We start from the raw sequence: 20917 nt of genomic DNA, 5'->3' as shown, positions 1-20917 counted from the left end.
GTAAAAACTTTTAAATAGTAGAGGGTCCCACATACCTTGTACACTGGCAAGGACACGGGCATTTGAATAATGTTTGATAGAGATAGATGGAATGGTTAGAGTGATAGCTTGCCCAATAGGACAAGATATAGGAAAGTCAGGAGAGTCCAGGTTCGGCCACTCTGGGAGAGGAGAAATATCAAGAAAAGCAAGGAAATATCATTGGAAGGGGTACAGCAAGATGGAAGCACAGGAATGAACTAAGCAAGTAAAAGGAGACTGCAGTAAGACTGCCTACAAAGAACTGGGCAGAGTGTTCTTTCTGTGAATTGAGAGCGCCTTGAAGACAGAGACTAAAGCCCACTATACAATGCCTAACACAGAACCAAGGGCTCTGTCAATGTTTGGGGAATGGATGATGAGGAATGGAGCAGTTCAGAAGTCTTCAAGGGTCTTCTGATATAAGAGCACATACAAAAAGGGAGATCTTAGCCCTGATCTGTAGGCTAGTCATAATTTACAACTATGTTTATGAGACTCTTCTATTTATACAACAGAGTAAAAAAATTTTTTGCAAAGCATCCAATATTATATATATAATAAATGCTTTCTAATACCTCTTAGCATTTGATTCCTTCTAAATTTGAGGAAATAATTAATCCCTAAATCCCTTTCCCCCAAACCAATCAGAAAAGAGCCCAGAAATTGGATGAAAGTTCCTTTCTAAGTACTCTCCCAGACAGTGGCCTGCTGGAGCCAGTTCATACAGCCCAGAGAGCAGATTGTAGAAGTCTTTCCCTCAACTCAGAGTTCAATGCCCCTACACTGGTAGCTTGAAACTCGCCATGAGAAGAGTATTTACAACTCCAAAGTCAGCAAAATCTGCATATCAAGGCTTCTTTGCCAACACACCACTGCTCCCACAGTACATAGATCATTGCCTTATTATCTTCCATTTCCCCACCCTGGCTAAAATCCTAGTGAGGCCAAGGACCTTGTCTGTCATGTTTACAGTTACACTCCCAACATCTAGCACCTGCTTGGCATACAGCTGGTGCCGATACGTATTTGTTGAGCTGATCAATTACCCATATAGGTGATTAGCAAGCACCTGAGTCCCCTGGGCTAATCTGCTGGTAAACAACTGTGTTGGCCTAGGTGAGGAAGAAAAGGCCAAATATTCCCCCACCCCCTCACTCTTACACTTCATTGGCCAATGACTGTGATTTGGTAAAGTTCACTGACCTTGTTAGGGTTGCCGGATGAAATATAAATTTTGCATGGGCCATACTTACACTAAAAAGATTTTTGTTGTTTATATAAAATTCAAATGTAACTGAGAATCCTGTATTTTCATTTGCTACAGCTGGCAACCCTAGCCCTTTTCAACTAAGCCAAAAAAAGTTGATGAAGTATTACCTAGTAAAATTGAAGATGCTACGGCCCAGTAATTGCATTCCAAAAACTGAATCTTGAAGTAGTTCTTGTTTATGGGCACCAGGGGAAAGAACAAGCATGTCCATAACACTACTGTTAACAGCAGCCAAACACTGGAAACCACCCAAATGTTTGTTAACAAGAAAATAGATTAATAAGTAGAGTTGTGTATATTCACACAATAGGATACTATGCAACAATTAAAATTCTCACAGGCATGATGCTGATTTACATGACCAAATTAAAGAAAGATGAAGTCAATTTGATTCATTTATAAAACATTCAAACCTAAATAACATAGTGTTCAGGAATATATCAGTATATGTGGCAAACCTAGCAAGAAAAAAGAAAAAGGAATGAGAAGCCAAAATCAGAGTCACTAGTTCCATCCAGGAAAAGGCAGGATGTGACCGTGGAGGACTCACAGGGACTTGAAAAGCATCAGTAAAAGCACTACTGTTAAGTTGGGTGGGAGTGTAGACGTATGATTTTCTTACTCTTTTTCTTTAGGCTATTTATATATATCAGGATCTGCTCTCATATGTATGAAATATTCCATTACAAATGTTTAGGAAATGGAGCGTGCTGGGCCTTTTCATTAGAATGAACTGAAACACTCAGCCTGTCTCCTCTTGCCTGGACTCACCGCCAGATTTGACTTCCTTCTTTGTCTGAATGTATGCACGCAGACGAAAGTTCTCAAGATACCCGCCCTACCTTCATGGCTTGCCACCTTAGTAGTATCCTTTCTGGTAGAGGCTTAGACAAATGACTCCACTGCATTGGATTATGAGGAATTCTATTTTCACTGAGTTTGTTCTACCTGTCCTGCACAACTCACAAAGCCGCTGCTTGAAGATGATGGTTTTCAAATCCTTGTAGCGATAGCTTCAGGGTTTTGCAGGTAATAGGCTAGGTTACTCTTCCTCTGCTCTCTTTAGCTGTGAAAGTTGTTTCCTTCAGGTTTATCAACTCACTGGGGGAGGCTAGTCTTGATCCATACATCACTGAAACTGGAATTACTAGATTCTCAAAACTGATTCATTTAGCCTGAGGTTAAAAAATTACAATCAGCTTCAAACAATATTACCTCCCCCAAAGTGCACTAGAGGCAATCTTCCAAGGGCATGAGTATTATGAAATGTTTACAAAAACAAAGTACAACAAGCAAACAGTGCTCATAGCAGATTTTAAATCAACAGTGTACCTCTTAATAAAGCAGTCTACTGAGAAGTGATTAAGAAAACATATAAAACCAATTGTAATCTAGTGTTCCACTTCACTCAGATCCTAAATCTTACTAACTGAACTGAAATATAAATTCATCACTATAGAGGGAGGAACAAAGACTTCCAAAACCTTATTTACCCTGGACTTGGTTTCTGCAGTAGGAATTTGTTTTTTGATTGCACCACATGGCATATGGGATCCTAGTTCCCCCACCAGGGATTGAACTTGCATCCCCTGCATTGGAAGCAGGGAATCTAAACCACTGAACCACCAGAGAAGTCCTGCAAATTATTTTGTAGGCAAAGAAATTGATGTTGCTTTTCATAAACATCAGTATCAAATATCCTTGATTTTTGACAATATCTTTCCAACTGTATGGTTTCAAGACTTTCAAAATCACTTAATGCAAACAAAAATCACTTAATGGTTTCCTAGCAAATAAAAAATACAAATCTTCCTTAGATACATGACAAAAATAATGTGAGATGTATATAACCTCATACACATTTAGACACTTTGAAACAATATAAAAACATCAAATATTGATGACAATTTCTCCCCCTCCCCTCCCAAAGTCAAAAAGTCACCATGAAAATAAGTCGTCATGAAGCAAGAAGAGGGGTTTCTAAGATGAAAGTAATATTCTGTTCCTTAATCCAGGTGCTGGTTAGAAGCAAGTGTCTCGTTTGTGAAAATTACACTGCACACTTATGATAAAAAATTAGAAAAAAATTTTAGCAAAAACAACCTAGCATTTGTGATTTAAGTATTCACACACACACACACACACACACGAACACATTCTAATGGGATTTGTTGTTTAATGAAAAAATAAAAGAGAGTATTTTTTTTAATGTAACATATTGCTAATGTGAGGGGAAATGAAGAAAATAGTACCTTAAAATCAACAAATACACAATGAAATTTCCAAAACTGCCACTGTGAAAAAGTCCTCAGGTAAATATTTATCTACTTAACTATTGCTCACTTTGAGCACTTAATAAAGTTATTTGGGAATGGTCTATAATCTGTATATCTGTTGGTTTTGAAAACAGTTACCAACTGCTAAGCATTGGTTTCAGGAATTATTTGTTGAACTCCTATCTAGGATAAAGCAATTTGTTAGGTGCTATGAAAGCACAGAGGTGAGTCACACATGTAATGTGGAGGTAATGATCAAAGAGTAGTCTGGCAAATTACTACTATCCAAGGTAGAAAATGATGCATTTTCTAGAAAAATGGGAGAATTTGGAGGCAGGAGAGATCACATTTGAGGTGTCTAAATGAGGAGCAATTTTAGCTAGGCCTTGAAGTGCATCAAAGTGATCTAAATTATTTCCTTTTCAAGATTCAAAACTTATCCATCAGAGTCTGGATCTATTCCATACACCAACTTAAGACTCTATTCTATTTTTTATTGTATCTTCAATTTAGGATAGTCTTGAGCACCTAGTTAAATCTTTGCTTATTTGCCCCGTTTTCCCTGTTTAGAGGTATCGACACGTTTTTCCAACCCCTCCTAGAAGTGCATCTTTCAACTTACCATAGGCTTGGGCTTCCCTGGTGGTTCAGCTGGTAAAGAATCCGCCTGCAGTGCAGGAGACCTGGGTTTGATGCCTGGGTTGGGACAATCCCCTGGAGAATGGAACACCCACCCTCTCCAGTGTTCTGGCCTGGAGAATTCCATGGACTGTATAGTTCATGGGGTCGCAAAGAGTCGGATACAGCTGAGCGACTTTCACTTTCACTTCCTTCATTTTCCCCTTGCTCTGTGGATTGGGATGGGTTGGAAAGGACACAGCTAGTGTCAAAAAGTAATTTTGGGAATTTCCTGGTGTGCCAGTGGTTGGGAATCTGCCTGCCAATACAAGGGACACGGATCAGTCCCTGGTCTGGGAAGATCCCACCTGCTGTGGGGCAACTTGGCTTGTGTGCCACAACCAGTGAGCTCAAGTGCTTAGAGCCCATGCTCCAAAACAAGAGAAGCCACTGCAATGAGAAACCATACAACACAGCTAGAGAGGAGCCCCCGCTGACTGCAACTAGAGAAAGGCCATGTGCAGTAATGGAGATCCAGAACAGCCAAAAATATATAATTTTTTTTTAACTTAAAAAAATTATAATTTTCCTCAGTGGAAATAAGTCACCTGCTATGCAATATGCAGAAATGAAACCAAATTAAGTTACATAAAGCATTGACTTAATTGATAATCAACAAAAAAAACACATTCTTCCATGTATTTGATGCAATTTGATGAATCATAAAATGAGTCACTGAATCATAAAAAGAACTCATGATTTGGAAGATAGGGGTTGGAAAGAATTGGTGGAGATGCCCAAAACAGACTTTAGCTATAGTATAAGTTAATATAAACGCCAATAATGAGAAATGAATTGATGCTAAGTCTGAAATGCTAAAAGAACTGTAGCAACAATATAACTATATTGAGATTTCATTTATAATGATGCAATTTCTTTGGGGAAGCAATTTAGCAATATGAACCAAAAATCCTTTAAAAAATATATTCATTTTGGGACTTCCCTGATGGTCCAATGGTTAAGACTCCCTGCTCCCAAGACCCAGGACATGGGTTCAACCCCTGGTAGGGGAGCTAAGATTCTGCATGCTGTACAGCATAATCAAAAAAAAGGTAGTCCTTTGACCCACTAATTTTATTCTGGAAATCTGTCCTAATGAAATCATCCTAAATTAGACAAAAAATGTGCTTTTCCCCCTTTTGCACAAAGATAATTCTATTCAACATTATTTATGATAATTAGAAGTTGAAAATAATCGAAATGTACAATAATGATATGGTAATAACTTACGGCTCATCTAATATGATAAGGTCTTTAAAATGATTGTGAAGACTTTATATAACCAAAAACTAGTTGCTAATAATTGCAGTGAATAAAGCAGCATATAAAATCATATATACAATATAATCGCAATCATATAAAATGTATGTAGTAAAAAGTTTGAAGGGAAATATACTAAAATATTAACAGCAGTTGTCTTTGTGTGGTGATGGCAGATTTTGCTGCTGCCCTTTGTACTTTAGGGTATTGTCCTAATGTTTTACAGGAAGAGCAATTAGCTTATGAGGGAAAAAAACTGTTTTTTCAAATGACTGAGTTTACTATCCCAGATTAGATAGTTAACACAAACAAAAGATAGGATTAACAGGGGATAGGGAAATAAAAAATGCTTGATGCCTCCTTTTCCATAGTTTCTAAAGGTTTTTATTTGACTTATTAGTTTTACAATTAAACAAACACAGATTTTTAAAAGTATTTGTGGAAAGCTCTCAGGAACCCACTAGCAAAATCAGAGGAATGTCTACTTTCAAAAAATCACAGTGAAGAATAAGAGCAAACAACACCAAATCTTCAGTGCAAATGGCAAAACTGAAAAGAGGCAGCACACACATATGATGAAAACAAAGGCACAAAAACACGGCAATCCTGAGATGAAGCACGATCAGTCCACTTATTAAATTTAGATTCCCTATTAATAGAAAAAGCCTCTCAGATTGTGTTGAAAATCAGAATCTTTGCTGCTTATAAAAAGTACATCTAAATAAAATAACATAAAAAGACTAGAGAAAAGGATGAGTGAAATGTGGTAAGCAAGCTTGTAATAAATTAGAGAAGCATTACTAAGTTAAAAGAGAATTCAAAGCAAGAAATCTTAAAGGTTATTTCAATTTAATACACACATTAGATACCCCAAATAAATAGTGTTAATAGACACAAACCATTTGCACAGTGGAAAATATGACTAGTTAGTCAAGGGAATGTGGTGGGATCGCCATCTCTCTGGTATCTGTCTTTCCTCTGCACCCTGGGCACATGGGAAAACTATACTTCCCAGGCTCCCTCCAGTGAGGTGAGGCCATGTTGACAGATGCAGACAGCAGAACGTAAGCCGAAATTGGGTGTCTCCCAACCAGGCCAAGAACGTAAGAGTCAACATGCCACCGCTCTCTTCTCTTCTAACAGAGATTGTAGAGACCACATACTACTGCGAAGTCCCAAGATGGAAGTGACCTGGATCTCAGTCATTGCAGGGAGACCAGCTGCCTTATAAATCGGCCCACTGGCAGCTGGGCTTCGCATGAGGAAAACTAAAGCCATGTTATTTTAAGCCTCTAAAATTTGGTGCTTCATTTCCTACTGCAGCAGAATCTGTCCTGTCTTAATTAATACAATAGAGAAATGGCAAATTGCCCAAATAATCAATAAATGAGTTAAACAATGAGGCCTCGCTTTCCATGTGTTAAACTGAAGAGAAAAAAACCCTTAAATATTAATATTCAGTGCAGTTGGGGAAAGGGTAATCTTTGCAATAAATTAGACTGTGTCAAATAGATATCCATATAGAAAAATATCCATTTTGACCCCTACCTTACACAAAATACAAAAATACATTTCAAATGGGTTGCAGATCTAAATATGAAAATAAAAGATAAAGCATTTAAAAGAAAACATAGAGAAATATCTGCCTGACTTACAGGTGGGCAAAGATTTCTTAAACAGAACATAAAATGTGCTAACCATATGGAAGAATAGACAGGTTGAACTATATTAAGATTAAAAACTTCTAATCATGGGAAGACGTTCTTTGACTAGTGAAAGCAAACATGGAGTGGGAAAATACTTGCAAGACATACACCTGATAAAGGACTCATATTCAGAATATGTAAAATGGCAACATAACAACAATAATAACCTCTTACGAATCAATAAGGAGAAGGGAATACAGCAGAAAAGTAGACAGCTTGAACAGCGACTTCACAAAACAGCATATCCAAATGGCTAAAAAATTTATGAAAAGATGGTTAACACTTTTGGTTAACAAGGAAATGCAAATTGAAGCCAAATAAGACACCATTTATGAGAAGACTAAAATGAGAAAGACAAAATGTTAGACAGCATGTAGAGCACCAGGAACTCTCATATCCTGGAGGAAGTAAAAAGTGGTACCCTGAGAAAACAGGGCAGTAAATACCAAAGCTGAAAACAAACACATGTCTGATCCATCATTCATTCCTAAGTCATTCCCAATAGAAATGCACACGTATATTCATCAAGGGACATAACAAGAATGTTCATAAACCAGCGCTGTTTATAATAGCCCCAAACCAGAGACTACCCTAATGCTTACCAGAACAAATACATTGTAGAACATCCACACGGTAGAATACCATACAGAAATGAGAACGAACCACAGATAAACCCAGTGACATGATGAACCGTGCAAACATAATGCTGCACAAAAGAAAATAGACACAGAAGATCACACACTATGTGATTCTATTTATCGAAAGTTCAAAAACAGCTCAAACTATCATGCTGCTGCTAAGTCGCTTCAGTAGTGTCCAACTCTGTGCGACCCCATTGACGGCAGCCCACCAGGCTCCCCGCCCTGGGATTCTCCAGGCAAGAACACCTGGAGAATCCCAGGGGCGGGGGAGCTATAATGTCAAAAATCAAGACAGTGGTTGCCCCTTTGAGGGATATATGAGAGAGAATTCTGAGATGCTGACAATGCTCTGTTTCTTGATTTACGTTCAGATTATACAGTATGTTCACTCAGAAAATTCATCAGACTATACAATTAGATATGTATACTTTGCTGTATGTTTATCTTACTGCAATAAGATGTTTAATGTATATAATAAAAATATCAGTTCAGTTCAGTTGCTCAGTCATGTCAAACTCTTTGCAATCCCATGGACTGCAGCATGCCAGGCTTCCCTGTCCATCACCAACTCTCGGAGCTTGCTCAAACTCATGTCCATAGAGTCAGTGACACCATCCAACCATCTCATCCTCTGTCATCCCCTTCTCCTCCTGCCTTCAATCTTTCCCAGCTTCAGGGTCTTTTCCAATGAGTCAGTTCTTGCATCAGGTGGTCGACATATTGGAGTTTCAGCTTCAACATTAGTCTTTCCAATGAATATTCAGGACTGATTTCCTTTAGGATGGACTGGTTGGATCTCCTTGCAGTCCAAGGGACTCTCAAGAGTCTTCTCCAACACCACACTTCAAAAGCATCAATTCTTCAGCACTCAGCTTTCTTTATAGTCCAACTCATACATCCATACATGACTACTGGAAAAACCATAGCTTTGAAGAGATGGACATTTGTTGGCAAAGTAATGTCTCTGCTTTTTAATATGCTGCCTAGGTTGGTCATAGCTTTTCTTCCAAGGAGCAAGTGTCTTTTAATTTCATGGCTACTGTCACCATCTTCAGTGATTTTGGAGCCCAAGAAAGTAAAGTCTGTGATTGTTTCCATTGTTCCCCATCTATTTGCCATGAAGTGATGGGACCGGATTTCATGATCTTGGTTTTTTGAATGTTGAGTTTTAAGCCAGCTTTTAAACTGTCCTCTTTCACTTTCATCAAGAGGCTCTTTAGTTCTTTGCTTTCTGCCGTTAAGTGTGGTGTCATCTGCATATCTGAGGTTATTGATATTTCTCCCAGCAATCTTGATTCCAGCTTGTGTTTCTTCCAGCCCAGCATTTCACATGATGTACTCTGCATAGAAGTTAAATAAGCAGGGTGACAATATACAGCCTTGACGTACTCCTTTCCCAATTTGGAGCCAGTCTATTGTTCTATGTCCAGTTCTAACAGTTGCTTCTTGACCTGCACACAGACTTTTCAGGAGGCAGGTAAGATGGTCTGGAATTCCCATCTCTTTAAGAATTTTCCACAGTTTATTGTGGAAAATAAACTTATTGTGGAAATAAACTTATTATCCACACAGTCAAAGGCTGTGGCATAGTCAAAGGCTTTGGCACAGTCAATAGAGCAGAAGTAGATGTTTTTCTGGAACTCTCTTGCTTTTTCAATGATCCAATGGATGTTGGCAATTTGATCCTTGGTTCCTTGCCTTTTCTAAATCCAGCTTGAACATCTGGATGTTCATAGTTCACGTATTGTTGAAGCCTGTCTTGAAGAATTTTGAGCATTACTTTGCTAGTGTGTGAGATGAATGCAATTGTGTGGTAGTTTGAGCATTCTTTGGCATTACCTTTCTTTGGGAGTGGAATGAAAACTGACCTTTTCCAGTCTTGTGGCCACTGCTGAGTTTTCCAAATTTGCTGGCATATTGAGTGCAGCACTTTGACAGCATCATCTTTTAGGATTTGAAATAGCTCAACTGGAATTCCATCGCCTCCACTAGCTTTGTTCATAGTGTGCTCCCTAAGGCCCACTTGACTTCAGAATCCAGGGTGTCTGTACACATTCCACAAATCCCATATCCTACGTGTGTGCTCAGTGGTGTCCTACTCTGCAACCCATGGACTGTAACCTGCCAGGCTCCGTTCTCCATGGAGTTTCCCAGGCAAGAATACTGGAGTGGGTTGCCATTTCCCACAGATCGAACCCAAGTCTCCTGTGTCTCTTGCACTGATGAGTGATTCTTTACCACTGTGCCACCTGGGAAGCCCCATTCGATAAATACATAATACCAAATTATAGCAAGTACCTAATTCAATTTGTATCTTCATACATGTTGGTATTAAGAAGAAACTGTACAACCATTTCGGAAAATAATTTGGATGTATATGTGCAATAAACATTAAATATAGAACAACATACATATATTCTCATTTCTGAGAATCTTGCCTAAGGAAAAAATCCAAAACATGGGAGAAAAACTATGAACAGAAATTTTTATCACAGAGATAAGCTCAATTCTAACTATAGCATATCCTCTTGGTATATTTTTATTCAGCCACAGCTTTGACTGTTTGGAAAACTCTAGTGCAACATAAGAAAAACTTTTGTTATAATGCAAGGTGAAAAAGGAAATTGCATAATCTAATCATTATAATTAAATGAGGATATAATTTAAAATAAAATGACTAGAAAGGAAAACACACAAACGGCACGTATACAACATCCTTTCTCAGTCTCAATCATTCCACAAATCACATAGGTAATGATGTCTCTTAAATCAGTATCTCTAGCCCACACATCTCTTTTGAGCTCCAGGATATTCAAACTCATCATTCTTCCCTTAGATGTTCCACAGGTCCCTCAATTTTAGTCCTATATTTTTTTGCCTTGGTTGAAACTCAGCTGAGAATAAGAACAGGGATAATTATCGAAACCAGAGATCTGAGAGTCTTTCTTCTTTTCCTTCACTCCACATTCCTGATGCTACCATCCCTTCAGTTCAGTTCAGTTCAGTTGCTCAGTCGTGTCCGATTCTTTGCTACCCCATGAATCGCAGCACACCAGGCCTCACTGTCCATCACCATCTCCCAGAGTTCACTCAGACTCACGTCCATCGAGTCAGTGATGCCATCCAGCCATCTCATCCTCTGTCGTTCCCTTCTCCTCCTGCCCCCAATCCCTCCCAGCATCAGAGTCTTTTCCAATGAGTCAACTCTTCGCATGAGGTCGCCAAAGTACTGGAGTTTCAGCTTTAGCATCATTCCTTCCAAAGAAATCCCAGGGCTCTTCAGAATGGACTGGTTGGATCTCCTTGCAGTCCAAGGGACTCTCAAGAGTCTTCTCCAACACCACAGTTCAAAAGCATCAATTCTTCAGCGCTCAGCTTTCTTCACAGTCCAACTCTCACATCCATACATGACCACAGGAAAACCATAGCCTTGACTAGACGGATCTTAGTCGGCAAAGTAATGTCTCTGCTTTTGAATATGCTATCTAGGTTGGTTATAACTTTCCTTACAAGGAGTAAGCGTCTTTTAATCTCATGGCTGCAGTCACCATCTGCAGTGATTTTGGAGCCCCCAAAAATAAAGTCTGACACTGTTTCCACTGTTTCCCCATCTATTTCCCATGAAGTGATGGAACTGGATGCCATGATCTTCGTTACCATTCCCTAAGTCTACTCAATCTCCTAAAGAGTCCTTTCAATTCATCCCTATCCGTCCATCCATCCTTCTGCTATTGTCTTAATTAATATTTCCCACCTAAATTATTGCAAGACCTCTCTAACTAGTCTTCTTGCTTTCAGCCTCTTTCAGTTGAGCTGCTGTGGTCATAGCTGTAATATCAAATCTGAGTGTGTTTTCCACTTTAAGATTCTTCCGTGGCTGCTCATAAGTGACTGAATAGAGTTCAAACTCTCTAGCACAGCCTGTGTGATTCTTTTTTATCTTGTTACCACCTGCCTGTCTTTCCAGTTTTAAGTCTGGTTACTCCCTGACGGGCAACCCACACTCCAACACCACCAAAGTTATTACAGTGGCCAAACAGGTTGTACACTCTGTCTCACTTGCTTTCTTCCAGCTCAGAATTCTCTTATTTCTTCCACCTTTTCCTGACCTTATTTACCTGGCCCACTATTCAAGACTCAGTTCAAGATTTTTCTTGACTGGGAAAATTTCAGGGATCATATTTTTATATGGTTGTAATCACGGGGTACACTCAATTTTCCATCTTGTTTCTATCACTACATTAAAGCATGAGCAATTTTCTAGTTTGTCAAGGTGCTGTTCATAATCATCATTCAACATGCAATAAGTTCTCTGTCTTCTTTGCTTCCACCATCTGCTCTATATAGCTTTTATTACATCACTTATCACTTTGTTTTGTAGCCATTTTTCATGTGTTCATCTCCCCCACGAGGCCCTGAATTACGTAAGGGCAGAGATTTTTGTGGATTTTTGTAGATTTCTACATCCCCAGCAAACAGTCTGCTGCAGAGTAGGAATTCACTAAATAAAACTGAATGCATGCTAAATAATGTTTAGCACAAGAGAATGTGGTAATATATTTTTGCCTTTTCTCAGTTGACCGAATTTTCTGTGACTACTTATTTATTTATATTTGCCATCTTTAAAAAAAGAAGGGATTCAGAATATAATTTTTAGTAGTATTATATTACCTTCGCCACTTTAAATTATTTTTTATTTATCAAATATACTACAACTCCCAGTTTTGTTTCGTGTGTATACAATGAAGAGAGGTTTCCTTGGTGGCTCAGACAGTAAAGAATCTGCCTGCAACGGAGGAGACCGGGGTTCAATCCCTGGGCTGGGAAGATCCCCTGGAGAAGGGAATGGCTACCCACTCCAGTATTCTTGCTTGGAGAATCCCATGGGCAGAGGAGCCTGGTGGGCTATAGTCTGTGGGTCACAAAAAGCTGGACACGACGGAGCGACTAAAACACACACACACACATACAATGAAGAAAGACTGGAGGAGCGGTTGTTATTGCTTGCTTTATTTGTAACACACTTCTTTGTACCTAATTAATAGTTAATACTCAGTCCTTACCTTTTAAATCCTTCTAGTAGTATTTGACTCATCTGATTACTCCATCCTCCTCGAACCCCTGTATTTCTTTGACCTCTGGGACATTCTCCCGGTTTCCCTCCTAACTTGACAACTTCTTTTGATCCGTCCTGTTGCTGGACCCTCTGCTTTCTCTTCTGCTCCACTAAATGCTGGAGCCCACCAAGGCTTCAATCCATGAGTCCCCTCTTTTCTCTCTTATAATCAACTTACCTGAGTCCCTTTGGCCCTGGTTTTCAAGCTTGGCTACATATTAGAATCATCGGAGACACTTCTAAAAAGAAACACCAAATCCCTTTTCTACCATAACCTCTGGGGGCAGAGCTATGATTTTATAGGTTTTAAAGCACCCCAAGTGATTCTAATGTGGGACCAGTGTTGAGGATCACATTGAATGGATTTAAATAACATGTACACAGATTAGTTCAAAATATGTGTCTCCAGCTCTGACCTCTCTTTGAGACCTGACCTCAAATATCCAGTTAGCTCTCAAAGCTTCTCTTGTGCTATCTAATTACTACTGTGTCCAAAACTAAATGCTTGACTTTTGCCCTCAAACCTGCTCTTTCCCTAGTCTTCCCATCTCTGCAAATGGTCCCATCATTTAGTAGTTGCTGCCACCAAAATCCTGGGAATCACCTTTTAATCCACATCCCTCTCACTTCTCACTTTCACATAATTCAGTCCTGATCTGCTGCTGCTGCTGCTAAGTCGCTTCAGTCGTGTCTGACTCTGTGCGACCCCATAGACGGCAGCCCACCAGGCTCCCCCGTCCCTGGGATTCTCCAGGCAAGAACGCTGGGGTGGGTTGCCATTTCCTTCTCCAATGCATGAAAGTGAAAAGTGAAAAGTGAAAATGAAGTCACTCAGTCGTGTCCAACTCTTCGCAACCCCATAGACTGCAGCCTACCAGGCTCTTCCGTCCATGGGATTTTCCAGGCAAGAGCACTAGAGTGGGTTGCCATTGCCTTATCTACTGTGTACTAAATATATTTTCCAAATTTTACCATCTCCCCTCTCCCCAAGTCTACTGCCCTAGCCTAGGCCAGCATCATCTCTCACAGAGCTGAAGCAATACCTGTAATTAGGTAGGCTTCCTGCTTCCGCTCCTGCATTCCTATCCTCCGTTTTTCCCCCTTGTGATGGGAACTTTAAGGATCTACTGTTAGCAACTTTTATAATATCCATGGTATGTGTTAGTCGCTCAGTCATATCTGACTCTATGCGACCCCATGGACTGTAGCCTGCAGGCTCCTCTGTCCATGGAATTCTCCAGGCAAGAATATTGGAGTGGGTTTCCATTCTCTTTCCCAGGTACATATATGCCAGACAGCAGTGTTAACTAAAGTCATCAAGTTGTACATTATATCATCAATACTTATTTATCTTATAATTTGAAGTTTGTACCTTTTAACCCCCTTATTCCAATTCCTCCATCCCCCACCAATAGTCAATGTATTTCAGACTGAATGAAATATGGTAGTAAGTAGTCAGTAAATAGAGCTTCCCAGGTGGCACTAGTGGTAAAGAACCTGCCTATCAATGCAGGAGACCCAGTAGGTCAGGAAGATCTGCTAGAGGAGGGCATGGCAACCCACTGCAGTATTCTTGCCTGGAGAATCCCATGGACAGAGAGGCCTGGTGGGCTACAGTCCATAGGATCACAAAGAGTTGGACATGACTGAAACGACTTAGCATGCATGCACTCTATGAATAACATAATGAGTTGGGGGAACTGAATAAATATATAAGTAATTAGAATAAATGCTATAGATCTGGGTCAAAAGAATTATATCCTGGTTAACATATATCATCATGGAAGGTGACTGCAGCCATGAAATTAAAAGACACTTGCTCCACCAAAGGAAAGCTATGAAAAACCTAGACAATAGCAGACTAAAAAACCAGAGACACCACTTTGCCAACAAAGGTCCATAAAGTCAAAGCTATGGTTTTTCCGGGAGTCAGGCATGGATGTGCGAGTTGGACCATAAAAAAGGCTGAGTGCCAAAGAGTTGATGCTTTTGAACTGCGGTGTTGGAAAAGACTCTTGAGAGTCCCTTGGACTGCAAGGAGATCAAACCAGTCAATCCTAAAGGTAATCAACCCTGAATAGTCATTGGAAGGACTTATGCTGAAGCCAAAGCTCCAATACTTTGGCCACCTGAGGCGAACAGCTGCCTTAATGGAAAAGACCCTGATGCTGGGAAAGATTGAAGGCAAAAGGAGAAGGGGGTGGCAGAGGATGAGATAGTTAAATAACATCACCAACTCAATGAACATGAATTTGACTCCAGGAGATAGTGAAGGACAGGGGAGCCTGGCATGCTGCAGTCCATGCAGTTGCAAAGTTTTGGACACAACTTAGCAACTGAACAATGAAAACAATAATGTATATAGAGAGGAAATGAACCAAATAAATAGGAAATTTTCATCATTGTCAGAGGGACAGAAAACCCTGGGTTGCACCTCAAACACTGCTGTAGGAGTCCTTGGCATGCAGAATTGTCAGTGTCTCGAGGGCAGAGGGAGGGTCACTGGAAAGAGAAATCAAATTTGAAACAGAACAGCTCAAAGAAAAAGAAGCATCAGAGATATTGGACAGAAGTTTGTTCAGAAACTGTCTCTTCTCAACTACCAAAGTGATGCAAGTATAAATTTTTTTTGGTTCAAAGTCATTGCTGAATAAGGCCCCCAACGGATATGGACACATCCTCTAGCAAGGGTTTAGTGAATTTTTTTAAACAAATATGTTTTTATATTAATAGCATCAATGTTTTATTAGCTAGCATTTTTAAATGCTTATCATATGCCCAATACCACTTGGAGTGTTTATATGCATTATCTAATTTGATTCTAACAATAAACTCTATGAGACAGGTATTACTATTATCCTTATTTTGCAAATGAGAAAGCTGAGGCTTAGAGAGATTAGGGAGCTTGTCCAAAGTAATGCAGGTATTAAGGGAAGAAACCAGACTTGAAACCCAGAGAGGCTTGAGGCCAAAGTCTATGCTCTAGACTGCTCTGGATAGCGCCTTTTATATATTTCTATCCCCAAAGACTATGCTTTTAAATTTCTGAATGTCATGAAGCCTTTCAATTACAGACTGGAGCTGAAAGGAAGTGTGCTTTTTAGCTTTTTACCCTTTCCTTCTTCCTGACCTTCTTGCTTGAAGAAGAAATATAAGATAAACAGGCTTGGATGTAGGCATACTTTGTGACAATAGGGGTAACAAAATCTACAGAATAGTTAAAACTACAGTAGAAAGATAACTCCAAGTTTGAGGATCAAAGCAACCAGACATAGTTAAGCAAAGTGTTAGCCGAAATCGATCAAGAATCAATCAGCTAATAAGGAAAACTACAGAGAAGCTTAAGATCTTACTTCCCAAATAGATTCAAACAATGCTGCTATAATGTATATCACTTTTATTCTCTTTGCTAAACATTTACACGCTTATTAAACTGAAGAAATATAAGTGTGAGTTAGGCTTTGTACCATTTTTCTAGTTTGGGGTATCAATTTAACATTATCAAAGTAGTCTTAATTTTCAAGTATTATAGCTTTTTACATTGACGACTATTAAATTTTATATATACTTTTATTGCATTGGACAGTTCAGAGTATTTTCAGTGCTATAATTTCTTTCCATGGTTCTGAGGTAGCTTGCACCTGCTCTAGCTACAGCTTTTTATAGCCTCAACTAATGATGGATTTGAAGACTATTCTAATATTTATTGTTACACCAGAATAGGTCTTGTATTCCATATAAGAAGGTATAGAATAGCAGTTACCAACTGCAAAGGGAAATTGGCAATGTTACTGTGATGACAAGCACAGTTGTAGTGGTATGACCGATTTATTCATTTTCTTAATAACCTTCATAGTTGTAATGAGTCATCCCTGTCTCTTCTAAATTATAGGGCACCCTTTTATTCCCAAATCAAATGAATATACATGATGACATTTTTTTTCTTTCTTGTTCTCATTTGAAAGACCTAATTTTTCATAATCTGCCATTAAGAGCATCAGACAGATGTGACTTGGAATCCTGGCTAGAAGGAATAAAAGGCTAGAGAAGGCGAGGGTTTCTCTGCTGCCCCCGACTTGTCCTCTAGACGTCTTTCAGAGGCTTTGAAATGTGGTCAGGCTCTTTGTTGCTGTGAGACTGACATTTAGGCAGGTAGTCCATTCCATTCCTTTTACGAAAAAGGAAGAAGGAAGAAAGATGAGAGAAGGAAATCATTTTTGGTTTGACAATCAAGCAGACAGTGTTTGCTCTCTATATCAATTTCATTATTTACTAATAAGGAATTTTTAAAGGAGCCATTAAAGAAAAGTCATCTGAGGGCGTACAGAAAATGGAATCCTCCTACACTGTTGGTGAGAATGTAAATTGGTACAGCCACTATGGAGAACAGTATGGAAGTTCCTTAAGAAACTAAAAATAGAACTAATATGTGATCCAGCAATCCCACTCTTGGGCACATATCTGAAGAAAAACATGGCTTGAAAGATATATGCTCCGCAATGTTCATTGCAGCACTGTTTACGATACCCAGGACATGGAAACAACCTAACTGTCCATCGATGACAGATGAATGGATAAAGATGTGGTATGTGCCTGCGTTCTCAGTCATATCTGACTCTTTGCGACCTCATGGACTGTAGCCCACCAGGCTCCTCTGTCCATGGAATTTTCCAGGCAAGAATACTGGAGTGCATTGCCATGCCCTCATCCAGGAGATCTTCCCGAGCCAGGGATCGAACCCACATCACTGAGTCTCCTGCATTGCAGGCAGGTTCTTTATCCACTGAGCCACTAGGGAAACCACAAAGATGTGGTACACATATACAATAGAATATTACTCAGCCATTAAAAGAATTAAAAAATGCCATTTGCAGCAACATGGATGGACCTAGAGATTATCATACTAAGTGAAGTAAGTCAGACCAAGACAAATATCATATGATATCCCTTATATGTAGAAAGTTAAAGGAATGATACAGATAAACTTATTTACAAAACAGAAACAGACTCACAGACTTAGAGAAAGATCTTATGGGTGTGGGGAGGGAGGTAGATGAGGGAGGGATAAATTGAGAGTTTGGGACTGACACATACACACTGCTGCTGCTGCTGCTGCTAAGTCACTTCAGTCGTGTCCAACTCTGTGCGACCACATAGATGGCAGCCCACCAGGCTCCCCTGTCCCTGGGATTCTCCAGGCAACAACACTGGAGTGGGTTGCCATTTCCTTCTCCAATGCATGAAAGTGAAAAGTGAAAGTGAAGTTGCTCAGTCGTGTCTGACCCTTAGCATGGACTGCAGCCTACCAGGCTCCTCTATATTAAAAACAGATAACCAGTAAGGACCTACTATATAGCACAGGTACCTCTGCTTAACACTCTGTAATAACCTAAATGGAAAGATAATTTGAAAAAGGAATAAACAGATGTATAACTGAATCACTTGTTGTACACCTGAAACTAACACATTGTTAATTTACCAATATAAAATAAAAATTGAAAGAAAGGAAGAAAAAGAAAGATGAGTCATCTGAGAAGGCAGAGGAGCACATCTGCCCTCCAGGTCCTAGCGCGTTAGTAGCTGGTGTTTGTCATATGAACTCTAGCTGAGCTGATGAGAAAGCAAGCCTTAGCATACTTCTAGTTGTTTTATCCATACTGTATTCTTTCTCCTGGAGTGTGGATAATTGAAATCACAGGTTAGCAACATAGTAGTACTGCAAACTAAGGAGACCAGTTGTTTTCTCCTACCATTCCTGGAAACAGAGGAGGAACTGTCTGAGCAGAGAAGACTGCAACATGTTTTAACTTGTTGCTTCAGCAGTACAGAAGGCTTTTCTACACTGGCTTAAAAATGAATGATTATTATTGAGACAAAGATTCAGTTCAGTTGCTCAGTCGTGTCTGACTCTTTACAACCCCATCGCAGCACGCCAGGCCTCCCTGTCCCTCACCAACTCCCCACGCCAGGCCTCCCTGTCCCTCACCAACTCCCGGAGTTCACTCATACTCACGGCCATCGAGTCAGTGATGCCATCCAGCCATCTCATCCTCTGTCGTCCCCTTCTCCTCCTGCCCCCAATCCCTCCCAGCATCAGAGTCTTTTCTAATGAGTCAACTCTTCTCATGAGGTGGCCAAAGTATTGGAGTTTCAGCGTTAGCATCATTCCTTCCAATGAACACCCAGGACTGATCTCCTTCAGAATGGACTGGTTGGATCTCCTTGCAGTCCAAGGGACTCTCAAGAGTCTTCTCCAAGACCACAGTTCAAAAGCATCAATTCTTCGGCACTAAGCCTTCTTCACAGTCCAACTCTCACATCCATACATGACCACTGGGAAAACCATAGCCCTGACTAGATGGACCTTAGTCGGCAAAGTAATGTCTCTGCTTTTGAATATGCTATCTAGGTTAGTCACAACTTTTCTTCCAAGGAGTAAGCGTCTTTTAATTTCATAGCTGCAATCACCATCTGCAGTGATTTTGGAGCCCCAGAAAATAAAGTCTGATACTGTTTCCACTGTTTCTCCATCTATTTCCCATGGAGTGATGGGACCGGATGTCATGATCTTCATTTTGAGCTTTAAGCTTTAAGCCAACTTTTTTACTCTCCGCTTTCACTTTCATCAAGAGGCTTTTAGTTCCTCTTCACTTTCTGCCATAAGGGTGGTGTCATCTACATATCTGAGGCTATTGATATTTTTCCTGGCAATCTTGATTCCAGCTTGTGTTTCTTCCAGTCCAGCGTTTCTCATGATGTACTCTGCATATAAGCTAAATAAGCAGGGTGACAATATACAGCCTTGACGTACTCCTTTTTCTATTTGAAACCAGTCTGTTGTTCCATGTCCAGTTCTAACTGTTGCTTCCTGACCTGCATACAGATTTAGAAACCAAATTTTCAGACACGTAAATTCTGCAAATGAGTCACTCTACACGTTAGAAGTACAAGGCATGAAAATAACAAGAGGAAGTATTTTTGACTATAACATAAAGTTCAAAGTGAGAGAAGATGCCACTCATAAGATATGAAACTAGGCCTAATGAAAATGTTTCAAAGTTCATAGATGATTAACTCTGATATTGATGATTGAGGAGTTGTATTTGGATAAAGGAACGTATTAATTCTGTAAGAAACCTTGAACACAAAAAAGTTTCTGTTTGGATTACGAACAAGAAAAATTAAGGTCTTCCATTTGTTCTCATCTTTCAACAGAATCTGGAAGAATTAATGTCTCATTAAGGCAAATAGTAGCTGAAACAAAATACGGTGTTTCTTTTAAGAAATGGAAAGAAAATATCAAAGTGCAAAGCTCTAACATCACCAAGACCTCTAAACTGTCATACTCACAAGTGAAGGCAATGTTGATTTTTTTTTTTTACTCCCATAAGTATGGATCATTCCATGTGCTTGTGCAGTGAGATGTAAAGACTCTAAAGCATTACTGAACATATGAGAAATCCAAAATAAAAAGCCATCCCAACACTTTAAACCCAAGTGCTCTGATGTTTTATCTTGTCTCCAGAGCTGCCCTTCAACATGTTAACATCACCAAGGTTCTGTGCTCAATCTTCCTAATCTGTCAGTTCCTTCCAGCTTCACTTTCTGCCTTATCCAGTTAGACCCCACAGTCCTCTTCAACCCCACTCTTACCAAGGCCATTAATTTCCTTACTCCTTTAAACTTCATTCATTGAACTCAACTCTGCATCAATCCAACCTCTGGCTTCTCCCCCTTATACCTGAACATCTGGAAAAATAAGAATCATCGAACTATCAAAAATTAATACTGGAGATCATTTTGTAATATATAGAAATATCAAATTGCTATGTTGTATACCTGGAAGTAACCTGGTGTTGTAGGTCATTTATACTTCAATTACTAGAAAAAAAATGTTAGTAATGGCTATCTCTGAGAATATAGGGATATAGAGAAATTTCACTCTCTGT

The sequence above is a fragment of the Ovis aries genome, chromosome 2 (genome assembly GCF_016772045.2).
Source record: "Ovis aries strain OAR_USU_Benz2616 breed Rambouillet chromosome 2, ARS-UI_Ramb_v3.0, whole genome shotgun sequence".
Classification (NCBI taxonomy): Eukaryota; Metazoa; Chordata; class Mammalia; order Artiodactyla; family Bovidae; genus Ovis; species Ovis aries.
Note: the sequence above shows the minus strand (reverse complement) of the source record.